General features: G+C 33.6%; 1 long non-coding RNA gene across 1 annotated transcript; it reads right to left on the reverse strand.

Moving 5' to 3' along the window:
- Positions 1–6,625: 6,625 nt before the first annotated feature.
- LOC117128610 lies at positions 6,626–11,445 on the reverse strand. Its single transcript, XR_004451999.1, has 2 exons — positions 10,231–11,445; positions 6,626–9,231 (listed from the first exon to the last, which is right to left on the reverse strand). It is a non-coding gene; the product is annotated as an uncharacterized LOC117128610 (long non-coding RNA).
- Between the last annotated feature and the right edge of the window lie 1,729 nt (positions 11,446–13,174).

The following is a 13,174-nucleotide window of genomic DNA, read 5'->3' on the forward strand; positions in this document are numbered from 1 at the left end:
GAACATTTAGAAAATATTAAACTTTAGTTTTATATTTTTATTTTTATTTACATAGTTAATATATTATTATATAATAAAATTAATTTATTTATTAACCCGCGATTAACCTAGTAACTCAACGACCCGGTAAATTATCCGGTTCAATGTTCGGGTCGGGTTTAAAAACATTGATTAGTACATATCTATAAGTTTGCCAATGGTTAGAATTTTCAACTAAATGTCTCTTTCATCGAACGAAAAATAGGTGTTTAGAAGTTATTTCTTTTCTATTTGATAACTAGCTGTGATTATCATAAAGTCATGACTCAGGATGAGTATTTATTACTTTAATCGCCTTTCGTGTTGTATCTGCTATCTTATTCATATTTTCCTGCAACGTATTTACTAGTTTTGAATCAATGTTTCTAAAACTGGGAGATTTCAAAAATAAAGATGATGTTTTCAACTTCGAGTGAGAGTAATTCCACTTTCCCCTTCAATTTTTTTTTCCGAGTTTTGGGGATCATGTACGTGTTGCTATCCTGCAAAAATGTCGAAGATTAAAGATATACTAGATTTTGACTCATCCAAGCGTGATATTTATTTCTTAAAACAATTAATTTATAAGTATTTTTTTCTGGTGATTATAAATTACGTGTTTATAGTTTGTAACTTAATACATTTATTTTTGTGTCGACCTGGTTAGGATATACGGTATAATCGCTAAATCCGATGATCTGTATATAGATCACCACTATTTAAAACCAGATAAAATTTGGTAAAAATCCAATGGTATATTAAAAACATTATATTTAATAAATAATTTAATTTGTAATTTTCATTTTTTATATTTTTACTATACCATAAAAATACCAAATTTTTTGATAGGTTTTCGTTAATGAGGATTTATTATAAATATATCTTTTTAATTTTATTGGAAAAGATGGCACCAATAAATGATAGAATTTTCGTTTATTGGGATAAATCAGTATTGTTTTGGTCACAAAATTCATGAGACACCGTTAGAGAAAATAATATGTTAGTATATTATATTTATAAAAACTAGTATAAAAGAGATATATATGGCCCTGTTCGTTTGCTCACCCAGGTGATCCATCTGGGTGAAGATGCAAATTGATGTTCGTTTAGTGCATTATAATTCTACATCCAGATGGATCACCCAGCTGAATTTTTAAAAACTCATCTCAAATTCTCACCCAAATGAAGGTGAGTCTTGATGGTGCATCTGGATGCAGATGCATTTAGTTTAGTCCAAAATGACAAATGACAAAAATGACCTTTTAAAATCAAAATATTATTTTCAAACCGTAAATTCAATTTTTTTGCATATACTTTTTTCCACTATAACCAAAAAATACATTTTCTCGCAAAAACGGAAAAACACACTTTTCCGCCAAAACCGCAAGATGCATTTTTCCGCAAAAAAACATAAAACACACATGTTTCATTAAAACACATTTTTCGGCTAAACCAGTAAAACCACATTTTTCGACCAAAACCCAAAAAACGCATATTCCTACCAAAACCGGAAACAACGCATTTTCTCGCCAAAACAAAAAAAAACGCATTTTTTCGCCAAAACCGAAAAACACAATTTTCTCGCCAAAACCGAAAAATGGAATTTTCCTGCCAAAACTGAAAAACGGTATTTTCCCACCAAAACCAGAAAACAGAATTTTCCCACCAAAACCGGAAAAACGCATTTTTCCACCAAAATTGAAAAACACAATTTTCCCGCCAAAACCGAAAAACACAAATTTCCCGCCAAAACCAAAAAACACAATTTTCTCGCCAAAACCAAAAAAACACAATTTTCCCGCCAAAACCGGAAAACATAATTTTCCCGCCAAAACTGGAAAATAGAATTTTTCTGCCAAAACCAGAAAACTGAATTTTTCCACCAAAACCGGAAAACACATTTTCCCGCCAAAACCGGAAAAATGTATTTTCCCGCCAAAACCGGAAAAATGTATTTTCCCGCCAAACCCAAAAAAAAACTTATTTTCCCGCAAAAACCGGAAAAACGTATTTTCCCGCCAAAACCGGAAAATGTATTTTCCCGCCAAAACCGGAAAAACGCATTTTCCCGCCAAAACCGGAAAAATGTATTTTCCCGCCAAAACCGGAAAAGCGCATTTTCCCGCCAAAACCAGAAAAATGTATTTTCCCGTCAAAACCGGAAAAGCGTATTTTCCCGCCAAAACCGGAAAAATGTATTTTCCCGCCAAAACCGAAAAATGTATTTTCCCGCCAAAACCGGAAAAATGTATTTTCCCGCCAAAACCGGAAAAATATATTTTCCCGCCAAAACCGCAAAAATAACTTTTCCCGCCAAAATCGTGAAAAAAAAACTTTTCCCGTCAAAAACACTTTTTGCGCCAAAACTTCAAAACACACTTTTTCCGTCCAAACCGCAAAAACGTATTTTTCTGCCAAACCTATAAAACATATTTTTCCGCCAAAACCATAAAAATGCACTTTTTCGCGAAAACACACATATTTCCTCAAAAACCGCAAAAATATTTTCGGCCAAAACCGTAAAAATGCTATTTTTCCGTTGAAACGTAAAAAGTTATATTTTAGTCATTTTATTAACAAGTCCACCTGGATGCAGATGGAAGTTAAAAAAATGAAAAACAAACGAATATAGTTGCATTTAGATGATTCATCTGGATGCATGAACGAAATGATGAAACGAACAACACCCAGATGGAGCATCTGGATGATACATCTAGATGGACCATCTGGATGCATTTTCCAGATGTACAAACGAACAGGGCCTATGTATAAGAATTTGGTCTAACAAAAAACATCGTATAGATGACAAAAGTAGTATATCCCTTATATTAATTGAGAAACATTAAAACCTTTAAGTGTAGACACGTGTCATCACCAGAACGAAATTCAGAATCTTTAGAAAATATGTTGGTCCAATTAAGTATATATTATACTTTTCATTAAACTAATCATAAAATTAATTAAAATGTACACTCACTATTTTATTTTCTTTTCTTAAATAAAAGATACGGAATTACCAAATATGACTAATATATATATGATAATTAATGATTCTAATAATAAAGATTTGATAACCATTTATATTTCATCTATCGTTTTTGTTTAATTTTATATTATTAAAATAAATTAAACAATAAAATTAGTTATAAAATTAAAATATAGATTTTTCGTATATGTTATATTTTGAACTTAAAAAAACGACAAAATTACTAAAACTGTTAAAATTATTATGTTAAAAATTAATGATCAATGATTTAACATCCTCTATATATTAATAGAGAAACATTTAAAAACTTTAGAACATGTAGTTTGTATTAAATAAAAAATATCATGCTGAGTTGTCACGTAATTTGAATGTTAATTTTTTTATGTGGTGGCTTAAAAATCAATTGAAAATTTTGTCAATCCAAAATTAAATTGATAGAGAATGTTATATTATATAGTATTCTATTATAGACCATTCATTTATCAAATTGAAATTTATTATATATTATTTCCTTAAATAAAACCTACGGAATTACCTAATGTAATTATGAAATATATAGTAATTGATGATTTTAAATAATGAAGATTTGCTAATATTTTGTATACTTTCTATCATATTTATTTAATTCTTTATTATTAAAATAAATTACATAATTACTTTAATCATATATTAAAATTTTAGATTTTTTTGTATATGTTATATTTAGATTTTTTTTTTCAAAACGAATATAAATTACTAAAATTGCTAAAAGTCTCACATAAACTTTTGTGATCAATGTTTAAATATTTTTCTATAATAAGATACAACGATAATAAAATCATCGAAATAAATAATTTTATTTTAATAGGTGTTTATGTATATATATACTTCATATCAATTAATTTTAATTATATATCATATACGATAGATAAGATTGATTATTTTGATTTATTTATCATAAAATGATTGCGAATAAACAAGAGCAGTCATTTGATTTATATGTGCAAGCCAATTTATTACATAATAGTAACTGATTTTTTGGTTATTTAATATATAAATATTATGTATTCTGCACAAGACGCATATCTTAACCTAAGTATGTATCTCTTTAATAATTTTAAATCTTAAACATTTTATAAATCTCAGGCCAAAATAAAAGAAAGAAATGAGAATAAACTCAAAAATCAATATTTATATCGAGCAATAACCAAAATGATAAAAAAAAGAAAACAATATCAAAGATAAATATGATTGGCACGTGAACGTAAACTTCTCATAACCATAATTAACTTTTAAATTACTAAATCATGATATAAAACCTAGCTGACATAGTTTCATTGTAACCAAATAGTAGGCATGAGATTCTTCGACCTAAACGTTAGATTTTTAAACGATAAATAATTTTTGACCTAATATATTTTTTTAAATGGGATCAGTTCATTAGTAAACAAATGATGTAATTAACAAATTAAAAAAAAACATGTTTAAGGGCCAAAAATTTTAATTCGATCAATAATATAAATTTTATTTTCTATACGATATTTCTTAAATAATTTTCATATAAATTTATACCATGTGCAAAGCGCATGTCTTATCCTAGCGTATAGTTAAAAAGCATTAAATATTGTTAATATAGTTAGAAAAATACCAGGAAATATTAGGTAGGATCAATAAACTAATTGGTTAATAAATAGGTTCAATAACCTTTGTACGTAGGTTTAAGGATGATTCTCTTTTGACAGTATAAAACTTCTTGTCTGTAAAACTTCTCAGGACAACCAAATGTTATGATCCAATATCAGAATTATTGTTATACCTCCAAACAATCCATTTTTTTTGGTGCACAAATCTTATAATATACCTAAAGTTTTAACCAAATAGTAGAAGTTCCCTTAGTCGAGTGGTTTGACTAAGAGTTCATTATTGCTTCTACACTAGGAGATCGAGGGTTCAAACCCCATAAAACGCAAATTATGTAGATTATAGAGAAAAATTGTTACAAGAAGTTTTCAGTATGGTGCAAGGACGTATCATCGAATATGGGATCTCACAGGGCGGCTGCAGCGATGCAGTCAGACGTGCATTCTCATATAATGGTAGAATTGTCGGCTGTAGAATCGTCTATGTAATATTTCTCATCGTTGTAATAGTATAATTAATCAGACGTTAAAACAAATTAACCAAATAACATAAACGAGGATGACGACAGTTAACAGTTAGTGGGCCATTTTATCACTGAAACCCATATACTCGTTTGAACATAATCCCCCTATATATTAAAAGAGAAGTCACTTTAGTGATTTCTGGTGACGTGTCGCTCATATGTGAAGTTTCAATTTAATTGTTATAATTTGATTGGTCGATTGTTCTTAATTTTTATTTACTTAATTTAGATCTAAAAATTTAAGGTAAGTCTAAAATCATTTAACACCACTTGCCATATAATCTAAACAATATTACAAATAACAATTTATGGAAACTAATTCTCGAAATTATAGAAAGATTAATAATGTTTCATTTATCACTTTCAATATTTATAAACTATAAAATATAATGAACGAAATTTTATATAAGATAATTATAATAGTTTTATACTCTACTTGATGAATTGTATTCGAATATAATTATATAATAACTATTTTAAATATAACAAAATCCAAACATGTTTATTAATATTATTTTGACTTCCCCTATCAAGCAAATGAATGTCAAAACACAGTTTCAAACGAGATAATCTAAGCAGAATAATAAGTGTATAAATCTCAGGAACAATGCTTAAAAGTTTCATACCTTCAATGTGACCGAAGGTTGTGTTGATAGCTGCAAGCCATTTCTCCCTTTCACCATTTATCTTATCAAGAAGCATTCTTAGATTCTGCTCCTCCGTAAATTTGGCTTCATGAGCTCTGCCTTCAGCGTCAGCCATGGCTTTGACATGAATTGTTTCTCGCTCAAGTTCAGCTCTCTCTTTCTCAGTCTGGCGCCGCTGTGCTTGAATTTGTTCTTCCGTGGCGATCCTTGCTTGCTCTTTCCGGATAGAAGACTCCTCTTGCATCTTAACCAACTCCACATTATGCCCTCTGAGCTTCATGATCCGTCTAATTTCCAAGTCAAAGACTTGCTAGTAAAAATACAATCTTTAAACTCTTAAACAGAGGTTCATTGTTTTCATTCTTACCTGCAGTCGCTTTCTCGCAAACTCATCTTCATACCGAAGGTTTTGAGCTTTTGCTAGACCCACTACAAGAAAATCGAATATGAATAGCGTCAGAAAAACGCTATGTTACAATACAATAGCGTTATTAGGTACGCTGTATCATCGGTTGCGATAATAGGTCGAGCACATTAGATAGCTGTTTCTTGCTACTTTTTATGATTAATATAGCATTTTCTGTAGAGCAATTTTTCTAAATATATCATTTTCAATTTTTGGTCACAAAAATATATCACAAGGAGGAAAATAACCAAAATGTTTTATTTAATAGGTAAAAGGACTCTAACACCCTAGATATATATAAAATAAAATAAAAATAAATTAAAAAAAAATTTGTTATAGTTTTAGATTATATGTTTTCAAATTCGAACTTTTTTATAAAATTATTTTTTCTTAATTTTTTTTTGAAATTTTATTTTTGTAACTCAAAAATAATTTTTGAAACTATTTTTAAATTTTTTATTTTTAATATTTATTTTTTATTTTATAAAATTTTAAATCTCAATCTCAAATCTCCACCCTTAACTTAAAACCCTAAGGTTTGAATTACTTAACTTTAGGGATATAAGTGTATATTTAATTATTTAATGAAACATTTTGTTCATTTCAATCTTTAGAGTCTATATTTGTCATTTATGATAGAAACTTTTTTAGTGATATCATACGGTAATTCTCTTATTTGTATGCCATTAAATATTATTTAATATCATTTTTTGTTATTATTTATTTTAAAATTATTAATTTTATACTATTTACTTTTTGTTAATTATTATTAAAAAAACATAAATTAAAAATTTATTTATAACTAAATCGGTTTATAAATTGGTATTTCTTTACGAATTGAAATTTGGATACATGGTTTACAATTAAAAATTGGTTACAATTACAAATTGGTTTATTAACTAAACCAATTGATTAAACCTAATTCAGCTGTCAAACCAAGCTCTTCTTAAGCTACGCCGTCAACCATCCCCGCTTCAGTACCATCTTCGACACTGCTGCTCTTCTTCGCCGACGCCGCTGCTCTGTCTACTCCGACGTCTGATAAGTCTCGAGGACGACGAGCTCGGCTCCGACCGCGCTGCTCTGTCTTCTCCGATGCCGCTGCTCTGTCTTCTCTAACGTCTGACGTGAGTCTCGAGAACGACGAGCTCGGCTCCGACCCCGCTGCTCTGTCTTCTCCTGCTGCTCTGTCTTCTCCGACCGTCTGACGTGAGTCTCGAGGATGACAAGCTCGGAGAGTTTATGGAGATCCTGAGGGAGAGTGTTGCGGATCCCTTTCTGTCTGAGCTGGATCCTCGTGACGCAGCTGCTCCTGTCGCATTGGAGGGTGTCTCATTCGCAAGGGTTGGGGTTCGACCAGCCCATGTCTGAGCAAAATTGAATAAGGAGAGGAGGAGACAGAGGAGGAGGAGAAGAGATCTGTAACCTTCGTAATTTTTTTTCTCATTACGGTTGAGTGAAACTGACGTGGACTTACAAAATAAATAGATTGGTTCCTCAACTTTTTTCATTTGATGACATGTTAATCCTACAGCTATTTTGAAAGCTGAGGTGTCATGCTTTGGAGAGAAACAAGCCTAATTATTGTGTTGATTTGTCAAAAAAAAATGGTAAATAAAATTCAACACTTTTGGAAGATGTGTTTGATTTCTATTAGCCAATTAAAATCATTATTAAGCAGAGCAGGAGGTTTTTTACTCGAGTCTGCTCTATCTGTCTGCTCTAAACGCGCCGTCTCTGTGAGATAACAAGTTAAGTCCCACAGCGGATATTAGACAAAAGAAAGTCTAATATATAAAGAGATGTCTAACTCTAATGTCTAATGTCTTTTGGGAAGGAAAACAAAAGTAAATCCATGCGGGCTAGCCAATTAGATCCAAAGTGGACAATATCGTACTAATCGGACAATATAGAGTTGGACATGGGATTTCACAATTCCAACAATTGGTATCAGAGCGGTTTGACGAAAATCTGTAAGAAGACCAAAATACCCTTCGAATAGGAACGGGACCCATCGAGTTAGGATTGGAAGGTGTGTGTGGCAGAGATCAAGTCAAAAGATCCTGAAAGTCAGTTGTTGGAGACGAGATGAATGTGATCCTTAGTTTGAAGGGGAGAATGTGATATAACAAAATAAGTCTCACATTGGAGAATTAGAAAAAGGAGAGTCTAATATATAAAGAGATGTCCAACTCTAAATAGTACGAGACCTTTTGGGAAGGAAACCAAAAGTAAATCTATGCAGACTTGTTTCTTAGGCCCAAAGTGGACAATATTGTACTAATCGGAGAATATAGAGTTGGACATAGTATTTCACAATCCCAACAAATTTTTCTTTTCCACAAATTTAAGGGCCTATTTATATGTAAAATTTTTCCAAAATTTTAAAGCTTTTGGTTATATTGATTTGCTCACAAAATTATTCATCACAATATGAAACTTTACAAAAATACAGTTTGTCATGTCCATAGTTTTGAGTCTCCATAAATATATTTTTTGGAAAGCCATGCAGATTTTGTAAGATGCTTTCCAATTTAAATTGAATAAATACTGTTTGGCTATTAAGTTTTATTTATATTAATGAACAGTTTAATTGTACTTGGCGTAGTGGCCGCACACCTAGTTCGCTGGTTCGACATTCGTTTGATGCAAACTTTTTTTTTATTTTTCGAAATGGATCATAGGTTAGAAACACACTGGTTTTTTTGAAAGCCATCCAGATTTTGTAAGATGCTTTCCAATTGATTAAAAACTGTTTAGATATTACGTTTTATATGCACAACTATCTCTTTCTGTCGCTGATGCTCAATGTTGCATGGGGGAAGCAAAATCCATATGGTATTCGTGAAAAAATTACAAAGAAACACAAGCATAAAGAACTCATAAGAATCAAACATTGGAAGTTTATTGAAACGCCCGCTCCTTCCCCATTTCCAACCGGAGTTTCTGGGCGCGGAGTTGTGTTCCGTTTCTGGTCCCATGAGTTTCAAGTGCGTTTCCTTTCTTACCATCGACTCTTCCACTTATAGTCCTGCAAAAGGGAGAGGGAAAAAGAGGGGTGAGTATGAATACTCAGTGAAGCGATTCTAGACCAGTCTCTCCCATTAGCCTCTATACTGCTCAATGCGAAACGAGAACCGACTAGTCACTACACCCAATTCGTAACTAGCTATTAAAGTTTCATTTCACGAAATCAAGCAATGTAATGAACTCAGTCATCACTCAATTCACATAAATCGGTTTATTATTTAAGACTCCAATCCTTCTAGAACTCTAGGACCTACACAGCTCAAGCGGACCAACCCTCCCTTTTTCTTGCTGTGTTCCTGTGGGGCCGCCTGTCCTGGTACACTCGGCATCCGGTTCCCTTGGATGTAGTACATACCCTTGCAGTGTATTACGACCCCTTCCCGCCAAGACTCGGCTTGACTCAATCTTACCGGCACCTCTAATCTTACCCTGCCGTTTTTGAACGCTACGGCCGCCGCGTTTTCCCCTACTCCCCACCAGTCCCTCGGTGGTTCGTATTTCATTCAATTACTTTCTCTTTACTCTCCACCAGTCTCTCGGTGGTTCGTATTTCATTCAATTAACTTTCCTTTTTACTTTATTTCCTTTTTTCTTATCATTTTCTTTTTCTTTATCATTTTCTTTTTTCTTTAACCTCTAAATACTTTCTTACTTTCCTTTTTAGACGCCACCCGTTCTCGGTGTCACACTCAATCCATTTAACAATCATTCACGCATATCCTATCATTCATCTAACCAGTCCGGTTAACTATTCGCTTATGATCCTACGTTCAATTCTTTCTAACCATCCTAGCTCTCAATCACAAACAACAGATCTTCAACCAATCAATCAATCAGTCAATCAATCAATCATCATCACAACAATTTATTTAAAGTCCTAAATCAGTATGAGAGTTCTGATGCAATATGATCTAACAACCTAACAACAAACAGGATCTACTCAATCCTAAATCCACATTCAACAATATAGAAGAACATGAAAGAGATCTGGGTAGAACACCTCACGTTAGCCTAGATCCGGATCTGGATCTGAAAATAGGGGTAAGAGAAACGGGATCTGAAATCTACGACACCACGCGGCCACCACCACCACTCGCGGCTGCTTACAGCAAAGAGAGAGAGAGAGTCAGCCGGGAGAGAGAGATCGTGAGGAGAGAGAGAGGAGAGAGATGCGGCGAAGAGGGAGAAAAGAAAGAGAGGCAGCGCAGGGAGAGAGAAAGATCATCGACGGCTAGGGCTTCCGATCTCCGAGATTTCTCTGCAAAGCTTCGTTTCAAAGTTTCTGATGGGAAACTAAGGGGTGGAGGCTGTGTATTTATAGAAGAAGGCAAAGAAACCCTAGGGTTTTAATCTTAATGGGCTGCAGAGCGGGCCTTTACTTTTAAACCACAAAAACATTTTCCGCTAGAGTAGAACAAAAACCATTCAATCTTTTAGAGATCCGATGGAACAATGTGCGCAACTGCTCTCTTGGTGCCTCTTGGTGCACAGCTGGTCTCTTGTTCACCTACATGTTCAGTCTTAGTCTCCCTCTCATTGCCCTAATTTTTCGATGTTTTAGCACCAAAAAAAAATGTCAATAAGAAACGCAGATTCGACCAAAAAAGAAGTCTAGCTTCAAATTTCAGCAAAATTATAAAAGTTTTGAGATATATTAAGTAAAACTTGCGTTTGGTTCTACGGCAGAAGTAGAAGAGCTATGTTTGTCTAGAGGATTATGGTAGGACACCTGCGTGACAACAACAAAAAAGAAGCACATCCAGTGCAAATCAGAGGAGATAAGACAAGCAAAACTTAAAGGACGTGGGAGGATAGTAGGAGAAATGTATCGATACAAATATTAAGAAGCAGAGAGATGCTTACTTCCTCTAAATGTTCATCACTACTGAAATGAGTTGTGAGATCTTCAAGGCTAAAGCCAGAAAATTCGCACATTTCGCAAGAAACGTAACCCATTTCCCTACACTTGTACTCAAGAGCCTCGTCTTTATCATCTGCAGAACCTGAATTAGTTGTTGGGGAAAAAAAAAAACTGATTCAAAAACAGAGTTGCTACAAGAGAAAAAGACTAGATATCACCAAATCAAGTTTTTGTTCCCAAAATAGCACTCAAGGCTCAAAGTCACAAAAATAGGTTTTATTAAAGAGGTAAATATACACTTATACCCCTTGGGTTAATTAATCCAAACCTTAGGGTTCAGAGTTAAGGGGTGGAGTTTTGAAATTAGGGCTTGAAATTTTATAAAAAATAAATACTAAAATAAAAAATAAAAATTTTAAAAACAGTTTCAAAAAGTATTTTTAAATTATAAAAAGAAAATTTGAAAAAAAATAAAAAAAAAATTGAAAAAAAAGTTTCAAAAAAAAATTATAAAAATTTCGAATCTGAAAACATATAATCTGAAACTATATAAAATTTTTTTTTATTTTTTTTATTTTTATTTTTTTATTTTTATTTATTTTTGTTTGTTTATTTAATTTTAAACCAAAGGTATTAGGGATATTTTACCCTTTAATGAATGTCATTTTTGTGACTTTTTCCTTCTAGTATCATTTTTGAGACATAAACTTCAAAAGGTGCTATTATTGACAATTGCCCTTGCTACAATCAGAGAGAGAGAGAGAGAGAGAGAGAGAGAGAGAGAGAGAGAGAGAGAGAGAGAGAGAGAGAGAGGAAAAGCACCTAGGAAGCTTTCCCAGATCCAATCTCTAGAAACGACTGAAAGGAAGCTTTTCCAGAGATCTGCTGAAACGGGTTTTCGTCCAGGATGTGCCACGAGAATGGTGAATCCCTCATCGCATATGCGGAAAAGAGGTTCAGATAACATTTCCAGTGTAGTATCACCACAGATGAGCATTAAAGTAGCCGGAGGTTGCACACTCATTCTCCAGCCAAACAACTGAGACAGACAATCTGTTTTGAGCAAAAAGGAAATCAACGTTGAGAACCGTTACTTGTAAAAAGAAAAAAACCAAAGGGATAAAAAGACATACAGCCGAAGATGTTTGAAATATGGATTCCAGAGGAAAAGAGCGCTTCCAGGAGGGAGGCAGAGCGTGGGTTGAGATGTAGGTTGGACATGGCAGTGATGGTGACCGGACCAAGGTAGCCTGAATTTTTCAATGCCGATCTTATACTCCGACCAGCCAGCGATGGACTAAAAGAATCGGGTTTTCGTCCAGGATGTGCCACGAGAATGGTGAATCCCTCATCGCATATGCGGAAAAGAGGTTCAGATAACATTTCCAGTGTAGTATCACCACAGATGAGCATTAAAGTAGCCGGAGGTTTCACACTCATTCTCCAGCCAAACAACTGAGACAGACAATCTGTTTTGAGCAAAAAAGAAATCAACGTTGAGAACCGTTACTTGTAAAAAGAAAAAAACCAAAGGGATAAAAAGACATACAGCCGAAGATGTTTGAAATATGGATTCCAGAGGAAAAGAGCACTTCCAGGAAGGAGGCAGAGCGTGGGTTGAGATGTAGGTTGGACATGGCAGTGATGGTGACCGGACCAAGGTAGCCTGAATTTTTCAATGCCGATCTTATACTCCGACCAGCCAGCGATGGACTAAAAGAATCGGGAAGCGGACAGCTGTCCATGTCCCAAAGCACAGTCGTTGTCGCCATATGCACACTTGGCCGAAAGCAAAAATGAGGAGCGGGGGCAAAGGATCTGTTGAGCCTCATCGCATATGCGGAAAAGAGGTTCAGATAACATTTCCAGTGTGTATCACCACAGATGAGCATTAAAGTAGCCGGAGGTTGCGCACTCATTCTCCAGCCAAACAACTGAGACAGGTAATCTGTTTCGAGCAAAAAGGAAATCAACGTTGAGAACCGTTACTTGTAAAAAGAAAAAAACCAAAGGGATAAAAAGACATACAGCCGAAGATGTTTGAAATATGGATTCCAGAGGAAAAGAGCGCTTCCAGGAGGGA

This window comes from Brassica rapa, chromosome A09, assembly GCF_000309985.2.
Source record: "Brassica rapa cultivar Chiifu-401-42 chromosome A09, CAAS_Brap_v3.01, whole genome shotgun sequence".
Taxonomy (NCBI): Eukaryota; Viridiplantae; Streptophyta; class Magnoliopsida; order Brassicales; family Brassicaceae; genus Brassica; species Brassica rapa.